Genomic DNA, 17677 nt, shown 5'->3' with positions numbered 1-17677 from the left:
CTTTTTCTTTCTTCGCCTTCCCTTCTCCTTCGTCCCTTTACTTTTTTTCTTCTTTCTTTCCAATAAATCATGAGCACACAACTAAAATTGAAAAATAATGAAATATGTGCTACAGAAAATTGAAGATTCATTGTTTATTTGTGGTTGAAATTAAGTGGGTTATGTTTCGTTGAATTTTTGCTGTCTATCCTTAATTATTTGGATTGGATTGGTTTGGTCGGAGAAAAACGATCCAAAGCACCATTGTTGAGTTTTGTTGAGCTTGAAAACTTACTTTTTCAAGAAGACAAAGTAGGTCTATTAATTTTTGAAGGTTTAGGTTGAAACTCAACTATAGAAAATTATTGGGATTGGCATTAGAAAGTTTGTATTAAATTTGAAGTCATTTGGAATTGATTTGGTTCAATTTTAAAGCGAAAACATGTTGGCAAATTTCATGATCATTAAAATTTTGCCACAGATCCTGACGGACAGTCAAAATTTCACCAAAAATATCGAAAGAATTATCAAAAATTTGATTAAAAATCCTATAAGTCATCCAGGCATTCGGCAGGAGAGTGTTTCTAATTTTTAGGGTGAACATTTTTTTTTTTTCAAGACTATTCTCAAGGGGATTAAAATTTAAACAGTGTCACCGAAAGATGCAAATCGCCCGAAACTATCCGCTATTGTTATATTGGAGGCGGACTTCCTTTTTTCTTTTTTCCCCCACTTCCTTTTTTGGTTATTCTGGCAGTATTTCTATTGCTTTGATCATGAATCCTCTTACGCGTTTATGCTGCTTTAGGGAGGACATAGTCTAGTATTATACAAGTGGTCATAAATTTATTTAAATAAATATGTCCTTATCCAAAAAAAAAAAAAAACAATTACTATTTAAATAGATATGTGTCTCTAGAAGTTCTGAAATTGATGAAGTGACTGATTTGAAACAACTAGTGCCGACCAGCAGGGGGTCTGCTATTTCATCGAAGGGAAGGCGGCCGCGGACATTAGTCAATTTTGACTTTTGACACCGATAATTCCAAGTTGCTTACAATCATCTAAACCTGTCAACCTGAATCATAATGAAGCAAATTTCATAATTATTTGTGTTTTGAACTCTATTTTGTCTATTTTAATGATATTAAAATATGCCAACCAAATTAAAATATGCTAATCGACAAAGTCCAATGTCTAAGAAATTGTTTATCAACCGCTACTAGTTATTATATCCATATGAAGAAGATTTTTAATTCAGCTCCATGCAAATATGATAAATGAAATGAATTTCACATTGGTGAAGGATGAGATTTATGGACATGTGAAGGATGAGATTTATGGACCTTTTATGTGGCTCGGACAATTGTCCTTCCTTTGAACGGGCAATTCTGCGAATTGCCCTTCTTTTGGGGTGGTCTTTAAATTTTGTCCCTCATATTTGAAATCTTTAAATTTTGCCCTTCGGCTAAAACCCACGGGTTCCAGGTTCAAACCCCCACACAATAAAAATTTTAAAAAAAAATCGCAAGGCAGAGTTTAAATTTCGCTATGCCCCACCGGCATAAACTCGTGAAGGAATTACCAAAGTTATGCCGGACCCGGCATACTTATGCCTTATGAGCAGACTTGGCATAAGTATGCCGGGTCCGGTATAACTTTGGTAATTCCTTCACAAGTTTATACCGGGTCCGGCATAAAAGTTTGCCCATTAAAAGTATGCCCCCACCGGCATAAACTTGTGAAGGAATTACCAAAGTTATGCAGACCCGACATACTTATGCCAAGTCTGGCATACACGCGACCCAAACCTTGCCTTACAATATTTTTTTTTAATGTATGCTTAAGCGGGGGTTCGAACTCAGAACCTCATGATTTCTGCGCGAGCGCTCAGAGTTTCAATATGAAGGACAAAAATTAAAGACCAACAATATGAGGGGCAAAATTTAAAGACCACCCCAAAAGAAGGGCAATCCGCGCAAAAAAAAAAAGGCCTTGGAACTAGCTTTTGAAGTGTAGATTAGGCCCAAGACCCAATTTGACAAAAAACGAGAATTCCTCAACTAATTAGATACATCCCTCTAATATCCCAATTGAGACAATAAATGTTGCAAATGTGAAAGGAAGAGGTCCATACATGAATTTTCTATCTCTTTATTAAGTTCAAGGCGTGATTTTGTCTCTGCCAAAATTGTGAACAATTTTTTTAAAAGCTATGATATAATTTGTACTAAAATTCTAGTGATTTTTCAAGACTTGAGGCAAGGCGATCCGACAGAATTTATACACATTTGTTTCCAAGGTTATGACTCAATGTATACTAAAATTTTAATGATTCATTAGGATTTGTGGCAAGCTAGCCCATCATCAGAAACTTTGATGATCAGCCGGAATTTATAATTATTCCTAAGTAATATCATAATGTATACTATATTATGGTGATTCTTGAGGACTTGTGGCTAAGGCTGTCAATCGTGGCGGGTCGGCCCGATCCCGGACCTGTTAGAAATATTGAGGATTGGGATTTAGGGGGTAGCGGTATGGGGAAAATCCCGGTTGGTTTTCAAAGAATGTGGGAAATAGATAAGTATGTGGAAGCTGGGAGTAACACCAAGTGGTTGCTGTGGTGTGGTGGTTATTGTGCCACTCCTGCACACTGATGTCCCGTACCATCCTGGGCAGTAACAATTTGTTTTGCACAATTTTCTATTTTTTCTTTTCTTTTCAAATGGAGCCATTGGGACTTGGGAGGGGGTAATCAATAGAGATATGATCATGATTTTCTTTTACTAGACGGTCTATGCCCGTGCTGCGTACAGATTCAACACTTTAAATTATAATGTATTTATGCATATGTAATTGTGTTTGGATAGTGTGTGTATATACACGAAGCATGGATTTTGTGCTCCGTATCTAAAATTTTATTATATTCGTGTTTGCTACGAAAATTTATTAATACTTTTTAAAAGAGAAGACTTGTTTAAAAGAAAACTATTTTTCTCTCTTTGAGATAAAACAATAGTAATATTTAAGCATCAGTTGATACTTTCAATTTTAATTCGATTAATTTAAAGGTGTAAGATACTTATTATTTTTTGTCAAATTTTGATTTGAATAATTCTAATTCAAATCATTAAATTAATTTTTACAAAAAATGCCTGTTAAAAAAGTTTCAAAAGAAGTTTGTACCAGATGGAATTCTGTATACGAAATGCTTCTAGTTGCTCATGAATATCAAGTCCCCCTTGAAATGGTATTTAATGCACATCGTTATGATCTCGGTTATCATATCTATATATAATATAAAGCTAGGCATAAGAGAGGTGATGTGGCATGCCTCTAAAGCCAAGAATGACATTTATCTTTTTTCTCCTTTTTTTTGGCTTTTTTCTTCCCAATTCCTCCTTTTTTGCCTTTTCTTCTAATATATTTCTCTATTTAATCCAATTGTAAGAATTAAAGCCATTAAAACCTAATAATTATAACTCCTCCGTTTCTCCCGTTCATGAACGGAATGCATTTCCTATTTATTATTCTATTCTAATGTTTCATATAACTGATTCTCTCCCTATTCCCCACTAATTAATGGTCCCTAAACATCTTCCATTTACGTATAATAATCCCTATCATGTGAAGCTTTTGTCATTTTAGCATACGAAGGGTGAGAAAGAAAATGAAGAAAAGGTTAATCAAATCATATGGTTGCTTTCACGTATAAGAATCATGGTTGGCAAAGCTGCAAAGAATCTAAGGGTAGGAATGTTTCTTTTAATTTTCTAAATTAAACTCCTTTCGTTTTAATTTATGTTGTTTTTTATTTTTTCGAGAGTCAATTATTTTTGTAATCTTTGTAGCTACATTGTATTGTTTTAACTCAAAAGTTATACGGAAAGTACTACAAGTTGCATTTCTTTTCATGTTAATACAATGAAAAAATACACATTAATATTAACATGTTGATAGAAGTTACATAGTTTAAAATGTTTGTGTGGCATTTTTTGGTCTTCCAAAAGTCAATTTGACTTTGAGCTAACTTGTACTACATTAATTCAATATTTTAAAATTAAAATTTGTATATTCAAAAACTATACGAGAAGTACTAAAAGTTGCATTTCTTCTCATGTCAATACGATGAAAAAGTATATGTTAAAATGTTGATCGATAGATTGAAATTCGAAAAGCGAAAAGTGTCACATAAATTGAGACTGAGAAAATAGATGTCTTTGATCTGATATACTTAACAAAATTTGTTTATTTTCTATTTACGAAGAGTTGCTTGTGCTTTTACAACCTATCACAACCAACAAAATCACAATGCCAAATTATCTACCAAGGTATGATTACTTAAACTGTAAATATTTTTTTCTCTTTTTTTTTTTTTGGGGGGGGGGGGGGGGTGTCACTTTAAAGTTTCAAAATCTGATATCAGGTGTTTAAGGTGAAATATCCATTTAAGCTTTTCAGAGTAAGTAACAACTTCTTATAAGTATATTCCTGATTTGGGCAGTAACAACTTCTTATAATTATATTCCTGATTTGTGCTTGTAGGGATGAAGAAGAAAGCTGAGATAGAGGAAGATAGAAAAGCAAAGAAAATTGAGCAAATTCAGAAGAAGATGGTGTAGAGTCTATGATTAAATTATTATTACCGTAATTTTTTCTCTTTGGCCAACCGTCCCTCTTCCTTAGTTTCTCTATTTATGTACTCTATTGAAGAACTTAAAAAATGCTTTTTTAAATTCTTTTAATTACACCTCCCTGCTTCCTCTTTTTTTCTTAAAGTTGTATTTTGAAAACGTAATGGGATGAGAGGACAGGAAAGGCAAATCAAAAGGCTGGGAAAGAGAAACCCGATAATGAGACATTCTCTTTTTTTTTCTTATATATATAAACACACGCGTATTTCGTTATGTTTAGTTGTAGTTGGTTCTTGTGTTATTTTTACTATGGTAGATTTTCGCTACTATTTTAAAAATTTTGCTACATGATGAAAAAAATTGAAATGCTAATTAATAGAAACAACATAAATGCTAAATAATAGAAACAACATATTTTAATGTTTATAGAGAGTTTTCTTATAATGCTGAAAATTCATTTCTTTCACCTTGTGAGTTGTGACTAGCATAGAGAAGATTACTCACTCCATTTGGAATATATTTTTGTATTTGGTTGTATTAAAAAAGTTATTTTTTCAAACGAGATGTTTATCAAAATTAAGACTATAATTGATAAACGTAATTTCTACTCTTAATTGCTATCCATAAATCTTGTGTCTTTCGTTTTTATACTCCTAAACATATTTATTTAATGTATAAAAGATTATAGTAAACAGATGTAATAATAAGATATAGCGTGAAAACTCAAAAGTCTTTATTAAGAAATCATTGTATGCATGTAGAATTAAGTACTCCGATAAAAGAGAGGAAATTAAAACGAAAAATTATACTTGCAACTTAATACAATAAATTGCAGTTTCAACATATGACCTCTTATTCCATTAACTTCATCACCCATCCACCCTAAATTTTTATTTCTACTTTATCCCTATGGAAGGCATGTACTTAAAAAGAGTAAAGAATTTTTATTTTGTATACGGGAAGAAGATGGAAGAACAAATTAAAGATCTACTCTTCTATGGCACTGACACTACTCCTTTCATCAAAATAAGTAATTACAATCTATAGAACTAATGTTTGTATGTATATATTTTGAAATTTTGTGCAGCTAACTGGAAAAAAATTGATATCAGATAGTTTATAGAATTTAATTTAGATACATATATATAGTAGATATTAAATAAATTCTTTAATTTTATTCATAACCGCGCGAAGCGTGGATAGATTCACTAGTAGTAGAACAAGATTGAGATGATATTGAAGATTATATTGCAACAAGAAAAAAGTCCAATATTTATTATCCTACTATTGCACAAATTATTATTTTATATTTGTGGTCTTTCAAAACTATTTGCAAAGTATAGAGAATTAAAAAAAAACATGAAAAAGCCGTTGATAAAATGGTTGTGAAATTTAAAAAGTATTTTTTTTCCTATTTCCCAAGTTTATTTAATTTCTCGTGTATTTGTCTTGTATTTAAAATTAAGAGACGCTAAGGGAATTTATTTAAATTTAGCTATTGATGAAAAAAAAAGTCCTAGTGTTGAAAAAGGTAAAGCTAGCATGCATCCTCAATTTAAACCAATGTATGATAGGTATAAATCTTTTGAAAGAAATGAAGTTGAAAATCCTTCGCAAAAATAGGAGGCTTAAATTAGGAAATAAAAAATTTGAAAGTTCTATTGAATGAATAAACATAAAGGCTTGAATTCTTACTTGAAATTATTTTTCTTTTTATAAATACTAATAAAATGCAAGTCTTTATATTTTTTATAAAGACTTGAATTTAATTTAATATTAACTAATAAGTTCAAAAAACTAGCCGTTATAAGTTCAAAAAAAATAGCCGTTGCAAAATAAACTTAAAGACTTTAAAGTTATAAGTTATAAAATATATATGTTAATATTAAGTTATAACTAAATAACTTTGAAGTTCATAAACGTAAAGGCTTGATTTCTTGCTTGAAATTATTTTTCTTTTTAAAATTACTAAAAAAAAATACAAATCTTTATCTTTTTTTATAAAGACGTGAATTATCTTTAATATTAATTAAAAATTTCAAAAAAACTAACCGTTATAAGTTCAAAAAAAAAAAAATAGCAATGGCGAGATAAACCTAAAGATTTTAAAGTTCGAAGTTATAAAATAAAATATATATATATATATATATATATATATATATATATATATATATATATATATATATATATATATTAAGTTATAACTAAATAAGTTTGAAGCTTATAAAATATATATGTTAATATTAAGTTATAACTAAATATAAACAATTTACATTGAATTATTAAGTTTGATGTTTATTAAAAAACCAAAAAAAAAAAAAAAAAAAAACCAAACCCGTTTGACCGGACCCGTTCCGTCCCGTCCTGTTCCATCCCCCTATGTAGTGGAACGGGTTGGGCCTCCCCTAAAAACCCGCCCCGTCCCAGTCCTGCCAGTCCCGGTCCTCCTTGGGTCCCTCCTTTTTTTCGTCCCGCAACACATCCTGTCCCGTTAAAACAATCTCGTCCTGTCCCATCCCGTCTCGTTCGACAGGCTTACTTGTGATTGGCAAGTCCATTTATCATAACTCATGGTAATCTCCTTAAAACTTTTTATATTAAAAGCTTGTTTGGATAGGCTTATGACCTTTGACTTATAAGCCATAAGTAATAAGTTAGAAATTTTAACTTTTGGCTTTCGACTTATTTTTGTTATTTTGGCTTAATACAAGTGCTAAAAATCATTTTTTTTTTTAAATTTTACTATAAAATTTCTTCAAAGCTATTTTAGCTTAAAAATACCTAAAATAAGCTAATCCAAACTGGCTCTAATCTGTCATGAGTTATGGCAAGACAAGTCTTCTGGTTATCCGCTGGAGTTGAACTCCGAGTTTTGCCACGAAAATTGTTCGGCACAACTTTTTAAAAAGGGGATCAAAAACATAATTAAATAGTGGGCTGAAATGATCCTATTTGTGTAAATCTCCTGTTTTCGACTCCGGCGACTAAGTAATGTAAACCTTTGAACCAACAACGAAAAAAATAATAACAGGTGATCATGTAAATTAAAGATAAAACTCGATTTGTTATAAGTACATCGTATTATGGATGTTCATTCAAAGAAACGATAACCTGGATAAGCTTGCAATTGGATAAATTTGCAATCAAGCAGGCAGCTTGCAAGAAGCTCATACAGGCAGGTTGCAAGCAGCTCCCTGAAAAGTCTTGCAGCAGCTTCCTCAGGCTTGCAATCAAGCAGGCAGCTTGCGAGCAGCTCAAGGCAGCTTGCGAGTAGCTCACGCAGGCAGCTTGTCAGCAGGTTCTGAAAGGCCTTACAGCAGCTTCCTGAAAAGCCTCGCAGTTGCTTCTTTTCTTCTATAAATAGGAAGTCCATTCAGTTCATTTGTACATCAATTCAAAGTTAAATAATATATTAATTTCTCTCTATATACTTGTCGCTGTTATATTTACTTTATAATTTTTATTTTATAATACGTTATCAACATGCGATTCTACCATTTTGAGTTTAATTGTCTATTCCAGGTACAATTCTTAGAGATTCTTGAGATTAAACTCATCTCGACAATTTGCTGAATGTGATCAAGTACCATAATAGATATATGGGAAAGCATATCATATGGAGCTTGACACGAGTCCAGGATAAGTATATATCTTACTTGATAATTATTCACTTCGTCAAAATTGAATTTGTGGTGGTATTTGTTTGAATCACTACTAAAGTCTTGAAGATACCACACGTTGCATCACTGGAAACAAATGAGAAGTTCTCTTTTGCTATTTTATTTTTACGGTGATGGAAGAAATTAAATTAATGCTAAATCCTCCATGTGTTGAGGTAAGTAATTTTTTCTACTAATATTGCTTACAGTTGTAGCACTCCGTAAATTCGGGTTAAGTGTGAATGGATAAAACTAGTATTAAGATGGTATTTTAGCTATATGAATCCATTTGAGATGATTTCGTGTGATAAACAGTCGTTTTGAAGTCAAACCAAATAGTGAAGTTCATAAGAGTTCTCAAACTTGTCTAAATTTCGGTAAGTCTGAATTCTACGCCAGTTTCGTGAAAGTTCGTTGAGAATTTGAGAAAACTTCCTTCATGAAAGTTGTATATATTTGAAATACCTTTTCAACGATATATGGTGAAGCTCAAACGAAGCTGTGTACTAGAAGTTATGCCCATTTTACTAGACATCATCAGTGTAGTAGAAAACTAGGCGTGCGCGTCGCCCTGCGCGTCTCCGGGTATGACGCCCTAGGCCAAGTTTTCAGAAAATTCTAAAAGTTTGATACCGTTGAAAATATTCCATGTGCGACATGCCAGGCCATTTTATGCTTGAAGTGATTTTTCCCGAATTTTATAAAAGCCTAAATTCGTAAAACTTTTTTCCATTTCGCTTTAGCCGGTTTTTTTTAGGGGAAACAACCCTAAAACTTCCCCAAAACATCTAAGGTAAGTTTTTGATCAATTCCAATCATTCCTTCATCATTCTAACATTAAATTGACACTAGTTCATCTTCCCAAACCCGAGATTCTTGAAAACTCAAGAAAGGGGAAGAAAGGGATGTGTGGAATTTTGTCTAAAAGGTAAGATTTCTAATTTGTCTGGGATTATTAATGTGGTTGGGACTAGTGTAGAGCATACTACATGAGCAGAATTCACTAATGATTCACATGAGGATTCAAGAACAAGTTTTAAGGCTAGAAAAGCCTTAGTTTTTTGAATAAGGGTAGAAATCCCTAGATTTGATTAAGGTTCTAATCTTTATCATCTAAATCAATTGTAGAGTGATTTTTTAACCTTGGAAATTCTGTTGGTACCATAATAGCAGAATTTGAGGTATGTCTCTTTTGAAAACCTTCTTTGGACGTTTATCTCTTTTCGAACATACTCTTTCAAATGTTTGAGGTGTTGTTTGATAAGGTTTATGTGCTGAGGGACAAGCCTGCACTAAAACTTTATGTTTATATGATCTTCACTTATGAAAGGATGATTGAAATTGAAATATTAACTGTAACGACCCATCTGGTCATTATTGGACCTTCTGCAGCCCGTGTACGAAAACCCAAGGTATCGTCATAATATTAGTCCTCGGGAAAGTCTTTAGTGTAATATTTACTCGTAGTTGAAATTAGTAGGAGTAAATAGTTATGGGCCCAAGGAGTATGTCCTCACTGCAGCGGGCAACTAACTGCCATAGCGAGCCCGCTGTAGCAGTGGATCAGTCCGTTGCAGCGGTATGCACTGACCAGGACCCGCATTTAATGATCTTATTTTGGGATTTTACAACTTTTATCCACAAACCCCTATTCTAAGCCGTTATTAGGGTATTCCTAGCGTAAAACACTTGGTGACGTGGGAAAGATGGCTCTCCAAACATCTCTCGGGTTATCTTCCTTAAAGATTTCTCTATCACGTGTTCCGGCTCGAAGACGAGATGGTAGATACTCCATGAACATTTGTGAAAACTATTCGGAAGCGAGGTAAGTTATGGTTTACTTGAGTTAGACTTTGATTTGCAATTTGTATATATATTATAGAATTTACAGGAGAAAACATGATTAGATCTTCGGACATAGACTTCAGACGAGTATTGTTTAGGTTAAGATGAATGTTGAATTCTGTGGTGGTGTGCCATTAGGCAAATACATGAAATAAGGTGCATAGTTAATATGCAAATAGGGGAAGCAAGTAGTGGTTATGATTTGTGATTAATGCAATTAGAGGGTGGATATGTGCGATTACCAAATTGACCATTAAGGTCCTGTTGCACCATGGGTGGGGAAAGACCTATTCCTAAATTACGGTTGTCCTTATTGGAGTATTCATGTTATCATTATTCTAAGTACTGAGCATGTGGAAATCGTTAGTAATTACTCCTTGTTGATTCGAAGTGATTCCTTATTCATACTATTGATGAGTCGAGTCTGGGTCGGGGTATGACTGTTGCATGATGATGGGTGTTCGCTATAAGCAGCTTCTTAGAGTATCGCATTTGTTAGGGAAGTGATATATTAAGTCTTGTCGTGTCTCGTTGTAGGGGGACTTGTATTCTTGATATTGATAAATTGATTCGTGAGTCTTGATATGACTTGTGGAATGGTGACTTGTATTCCCTATTATTGATTATTAATTGTTCAAATTCCTTAATGATTGTGGAATGGAAAATACGTTGTGAGGAGAAGGATATTATAAATATGAAAAGGCACATTTGAAAGGGTGAGGATGTGGCCTAGTTAAAGGCTCGTAATCCGAGGTAAGATTCCAGAGCGAGGGTACATGGACACCATGGGTCCCCTGCAGGCCATGGCTGATGGGTCAAACATTACCATTTAGCATGCGTATATGGATACGATACTAACATTGATTGCATTTTACTTGTGTGTTCATATATTTGTGGCGGAGGCAGAGGTGATCCCGATGTGATGTCATATAGTTATAGTTCATTCTGGTAAGTTCCAATTGGTTTACTCATGATGCTGGAAATCAGGCGTTAACAATTAACCTCATGGTCCGTGATAAATAAAGAAAGATAAGTTGACTTGGCCTGCTAGTGTGGCTAAGGGCGGGAAGTATGTTGATTTGTTATCATTGATTTACTGTTCATTTTTTATATTTGATAAGTCGGTTGAGTCTGGCGTCCATTGTGGAGTGAGTGTTTGAATGAGTCTAATCGCTAACTTCAAGTATGTTAAAGTAAGGGAAATAAGGTAAGAATTAGCAGTCCCACTGTATGTCAGTGGGTAGGAAGGTTGAGCCCTGTTCTTTACAAATTGATGCAGTACAATTGGTCCAGAAGTCTGTCTTAATATCATTGTTGTTGTCTGTTGGTCCTTACTTTCTAGTATTGCATTAACATGGTGATGAGACATAAGTATGTTTATGTCAGAACTATTTAAGTGTGGGTAGGAGTTAAAAAGGGTGTTGCGACTGTTCTCGTCTGTTTATTTTACTTAATTTTATATCGTGTTGCGTGAACTAATCTTAGTCGACCTATGATGCCTACCAGTACGTATGGTGTACTGATGTTACACTTGCTACATCCTTTTTGGGTGTAGATATGTTTCAGGTTTTGGTTAAATGTTTCATTAATTGCAGTGGCGGATATCGTCCTTCAGCTTCTGTACATCTCATTCCGAAGGCCGAAGTTATGTTTTTTACTTATGTTATCTCTCTGTAAATTAGAAGCTCCTGTACCGTTTTAGACTAGATCCTTGGGAAAGTTAAATTGTTTTTATATGATTAAAGAAATACCCTTGTAATGTTTATTCCATTCTCTATTCACTATTGCCGGATGCTTTCGTTTTCAAAACAATGTTACAAAGGGGTTGGGTTGGTAAGGGTTCGCCTATCGAATAGTAATATGGTAGGTGCATGCACGAGCCATAATTTGGGTCGTGATATTAAGCTTTGGTTTTTGAACTTGAATTACCCCACAAGGGACGGTTAAACTTGAATTTTTTTGGAAAGCTTGGATAATTCATGAGTTTGCTCTACGGATGGATTGTGTTGAACCTGAAACTTGCTTAGTGACTCAATCCTGGTTTCTAAACCTATAAATGAATTGATGTACCCCTATTAATGGGATGATGAACAGAATCCATAAAGAGTGTTTGGTTTCTATGCTATGACTGCGGTTCGGCTATTATGCCATGATTTCTACTGTTTGTGTTTTGCCTAGCTACGAGAGAGGAAGGGTGGTCACTATGGATCCTAGTGGGGTTAGCCTAGCCATTCGGGAAGAAGAGTGGCCATCGAGGGTTCGTCACCCCAGTGTGATATTGCACTAGCTATTCGGGCGTAAGAGTAGTCATTGAGGTGGATAACCCCGATGTGTTGCTTCTATACACTTTATGGAACCTTAATATTGACTGGGGCATGTATTGACATGTATTGTACTTTGGTTGTCTGTGAGTGAGTTGTTGATGATCTTGACTTCATGATTAAAAAGACCTAAACGTAATAGTGAGTTGAAGCTGATTTATTTCTTCGTGAATGAATTCCATTAATGGTTTTGTTACACCTTGTAGTTTTAGATATCTAGATTCGTCGTACGTTAGTTGTGTTAGTTTTTGGACACCAAGATTTGTCTTCAAGGTCATATGAGATTGGACATGCTTAAATTATGCTTATAAGGGTTTAAGTTCATTTTTGGTAAGTCGTGGAAGGATTAGGGAATAAGTGAAACGAAGCAGAAAGGTTGGTCAGAAGTTGTTTTTGGGAAATATAGAATATGAACCATATAATTGAGATATGTTCTGTATTTTAAGATATGGACCATATTTAAGGATGTTAAAAATTTATAGAGACCAGAATTTTTGAAAAGGAAAAGTACGGACCAACTATACGGTACGTATAAAATTATACAGACAACATGTTGGCCACATAAAGATGGTTGTATAATTTTATATGGCCAGTATATATGGTTCATATTTTCCAAGTAGGTGGATTTTGCTGATTTTACATATTTCGACCCCTCTTCATTTTAGACATAACCCCAAGTTCAAGAAAGCTCTAGAAAACTCTCCCAACATAAGCATAAATCAAGATCAAAGTGATGATTAAGGTACTTAGGGTTTCAAAGTGTGGTTGAAACTTGTCTCTTCTTCTTGTAGAAGATTTGGAGGGCATTTCAAGGTGAAGTGATCTTTGAATTAAAGTGTTCTTGAGTTCTTTAGGTAAGATTTCATGTTATTTTCATGTTTATGAGTTTTTGTGGTAACTATGCTAAGATTTGAGGGAAAGAAATTGAAGAAAAGGTCATAAGGTGTTGTGTTGAAGTTGTTGTTATGAATTGATTATGAAAACAAGTTTTGGGATTGAATTGAGTATAATTTGAATGTAATCTCTTGGTTATGGTATAGTCGATATTTTTATTATTATTTGGGAGTTTTTTTAGAGTTGGTGGAAGTAGATGATATAGGGAAAATGTTGCCCGATTTTCATTAGCTTATCAATTAATTTAGTTTGACCTTATGAGAGTTTCAATGACTTAATATTAGTATGAATTATCTTGAATGTAGATTTATAAGCTTGGGAGGATAGACGTTGAGTGGTTAAGTAGACGACGAGGTATGTTAAGGGTGTCCCTTTCTTTCTTTTGTCATGATAATGATACGAACTTACACAAATGATATCCGTAATGACTCCACTCTTAGAAATGTTAGGAGCTTATGTTCTTGATCCTCTTATGATAATATTGATTTTTATCTCATGATTATTGATCTTGTCTTAGTGATCCTTCAAGGTGAGATATATTGATGGTTATAGTTCCATAATGGTAATTGGAGGTATACCGACCTTACGTCACTCCGATAGAGTTGTAACGTTTATTTGAGCTCTCATGCATGCTTTATATATATATATATATATATATATATATATATATATATATATATATATATATATATTGCTATTTTCTGACACCGAGCCGCGCTATAGTCGGCTTGGTATGTGATGAAAGATGAAAAAGATCAATAAATTCAAGAAACATAAGACTGAAATTCAAGAAAAAGAAAAGTCCAAGAAGCTCAAGTTTGAAGATTATTTCCAATTCTTGTTTCTTGAATCCTTTTCTAAATAGGTTTCTTGTTTCTTGATTTATATTTTAGTAGGATTTAATTTCCTATCATTAGTAGGACTTTTATCCTAGATCTAGTAGGATTCAGTTTTCTTTATTCTTTTCTTTGTAGAATAGGGATTTTACTTTCCTTGTTTTTAGCTATTTCCTTTCTAGAGTAGAATAGGGATTTGTAGTCATAAAAGAAGAGACCCTAGGCCTATATAAAGGGTTCTCATGACTTGTAAATACACCATTCACATTTTAAGCATAAACCTAAGTTTTGTAATAGAGTTATTTTCTCTATTTCTTGTTCTTTATCCTTGTTTTTAGTTCCAAGCAAGGTGGTGATAGTCTTTATCTTATTTTCAACTTGCGTATGGTGTTTCTTTATCACGTTAATTGATTTCAAGTGGTGACTTAGGAACTTTATTTGTTCTTGATTATTCAAGAACGCGTTTCTTGATTAAAATTCGTTCTAGTTCATACCCAGAACCCTAATTTTCTTTCCATCATTCCGCCTTCAATACTTACTTGATTTAAACGATTCAATAGTTATTTTCATAGTTCAAATCGTCATTTTTCTCCTCATCTTGAAAGCACATAATTTCGAGAACTATAGCTCGATTTACGTTCGTTTCTTGAATCTGCCCATCAAATCGCTTCAAGAACAAGATCCTGGTCGATTGGTTCTTTGTTAACTCGAAGAATCACATCAATTTGGTATCAGAGCCTATTTCACACCACGATTTACATCAATTTGGTATCAGAGCGCAGTCGAGTAATTTTATGGATTATATGCCAGAAAGAAGAGGACGTTGGGTTCAAGAAGGTGAAAAGAAAAAGGAATCTTTTTTCCGCACTAGATGTACCTCACATGGTAAGGTATGTTCGGTGATCATTGATAATGAGAGTCATACTAATGTTGTTTCTAAGGAGATGGTTTCTAAATTTGGCTTGTCAACCAAGCATCATCCATATCCTTACGGCATAGAATTTGAGAATGGTGATGGCTTAGAGGTAACTCGTCAATGCCTAGTTTCTTTTTCTATTGGAAAAATATATAAAGATCTTGTTTGGTGTGATGTAATAAAGATGGATACTTGCCACTTATTACTTGGAAGACCATGGGTGTATGATAGGGGGGCTAAATATGATGAATATCGTAATACCTATTCTTTCACAAAGGATGGAAGAAAAATCAATTTAGTTCCCTTGAATCCAGAAGATGTTGTTAAAAACTCCAAGTATGTTGACGATTCTTTTGTGACCAAATTACAAATCATTGGTCCCATCAATGTGGAACAACAAACGGAGGGGAAGAATGAATTAGATCCACAAGTTGAGGATTTACCTCCAAAGTTTGATGAGGATCCATTAGAGCATCCAACCATTTGTGAGATTGAGTTTCCACCATTAAGAGCTTTTGAAAAGAATATAGATTTTGGTTCTTACTCCACACCAACCAAAGCAGTGTATTGCATAGGACCAATAGTCTATGACGATTTTTAAGGGAAAAAGGACGAGTTTCTGAAAAAAGAGTATGAATGAGAGTTTAATATATGATGTAGTTCAAGCAAGAATTATTCCTCAAAAGGATGAACCTTTGCAAGAATTTGTCAATTTAAGATCTCTCAATTTTATTGAGGTTAATGGCTATAACCATGTCAAATTTGGGACTAGCAAATGTGTCAAGGAGTTCTTAAGAAGACATGATTTGATCTCCAACCTTGATCCAAAGGTAGTTGAATTTGATTTATATAAAGGTTTTCATGGCACTATCTCGGATTTTTCATGCAAACACCACATAGGCACGAGAGTTTTCAAGATTCATGAAGATAAAAAAGAAATAAGTTTTGATCATAGCTTAAACATTGAAGATAAATTTAAGATGATATATTTGAGAAATCATGGAACAAATTTACTACTAACAAAGTGGGATTTGGTTCGACCATATGCAAAGCTTGTTGACAACATGATGAAGGTCTATGACAAGCTAGAAAAATGCAACTTAGAGCCTGGTGAGTATGGATTGTTCCCAATTTTTTTTTGCTAATCTTTCATCATTTATGGAGCCTTTAGACTCGAGGACGAGTCTTTCTCAACAAGGGGAGAATGATGAAAGATGAAGAAGATCAAGAAATTCAAGAAAATCAAGAACCACAAGACTGAAATTCAAGAAAAAGAAAAGTCTAAGAAGCTCAAGTTTGAAGATTATTTCCATTTCTTGTTTCTTGAATCCTTTTCTAAATAGGTTTCTTGTTTCTTGATTTATATTTTAGTAGGATTTAATTTCCTATCATTAGTAGGACTTTTATCCTAGATCTAGTAGGATTCAGTTTTCTTTATTCTTTTCTTTGTAGAATAGGGATTTTACTTTCCTTGTTTTTAGCTATTTCCTTTCTAGAGTAGAATAGGGATTTGTAATCATAAAAGAAGAGACCCTAGGCCTATATAAAGGGTTCTCATGACTTGTAAATACACCATTCACGTTTTTAGCATAAACCTAAGTTTTGTAATAGAGTTATTTTCTCTATTTCTTGTTCTTATCCTTGTTTTTGGTTCCAAGCAAGGTGGTGATAGTCTTTATCTTGTTTTCAACTTGCGTGTGGTGTTTCTTTATCACGTTAATTGATTTCAAGTGGTGACTTAGGAACTTTATTTGTTCTTGATCACAATAGGACTTAGGAATTTTGTTATATTATTATCTTGACAGCCTTGTCGGCTTGTATATTTGAGGTTCAGCTTGATGACATATGTGTATATACATCTTTTGGGTTTGTGTCCTTTCCAATTTATGATGTCTATTAGTTAGCATTTTGGCCCATACTCAGGTATGATTACATAATGCATGCATGTCCTGAGGTGTTCGGTAGGTTAGATCTGGGTGTCTGTCATGGCCCTCATGCTGGGTCGTGATAGGTTTTCCTTAAGTTGATGATTTATTCTATCTCTGAATTTTGAACTATTTTTATTGACACTGTTTTACCGATCCTTATTATACTATTTTGTTATATTAACTATTGTCTCGGACACACTCGCTAAGTACCCAATACTCAAGCATACCATTGTTTTTTTTATGGTGTGTTAGGTAACGTTGAGGAGCAGGTTCGTGATGCGCCTACGACTTAAGAGAACTTGCTGCTTTTGAGACTATTTGGTGAGCCCACATGATTGTTCGTGGGGCACCATTCTATCATTACATATTTATTTCAGTTTTCTGGGTTGCGTCCCGATGAGTTAGACATTTATTTATTATCTTAGAAGCTTGATAGATAGTTGTCAGATTGTGAGTAGTGTATTGGAGTCTCGTATGACTCGTTGAGGCATTTTTGCCATGTTTCACAACAAAGTATTTTGATTTGACTTCCGCTGAGTTATCTCTAAGAATGATTATGCTTTCATTCAATTATAAATGACTTGTTGTAAAGACAGTTGTTTAACAGAAAGAGTAGGTGTTCATTGATTACAATAAGGTACTTCCGGTGTCGTTCATAGCAT

Source organism: Lycium barbarum, chromosome 9, assembly GCF_019175385.1.
Source record: "Lycium barbarum isolate Lr01 chromosome 9, ASM1917538v2, whole genome shotgun sequence".
NCBI classification, from domain to species: Eukaryota; Viridiplantae; Streptophyta; class Magnoliopsida; order Solanales; family Solanaceae; genus Lycium; species Lycium barbarum.
This window is presented reverse-complemented; position numbering follows the sequence as displayed.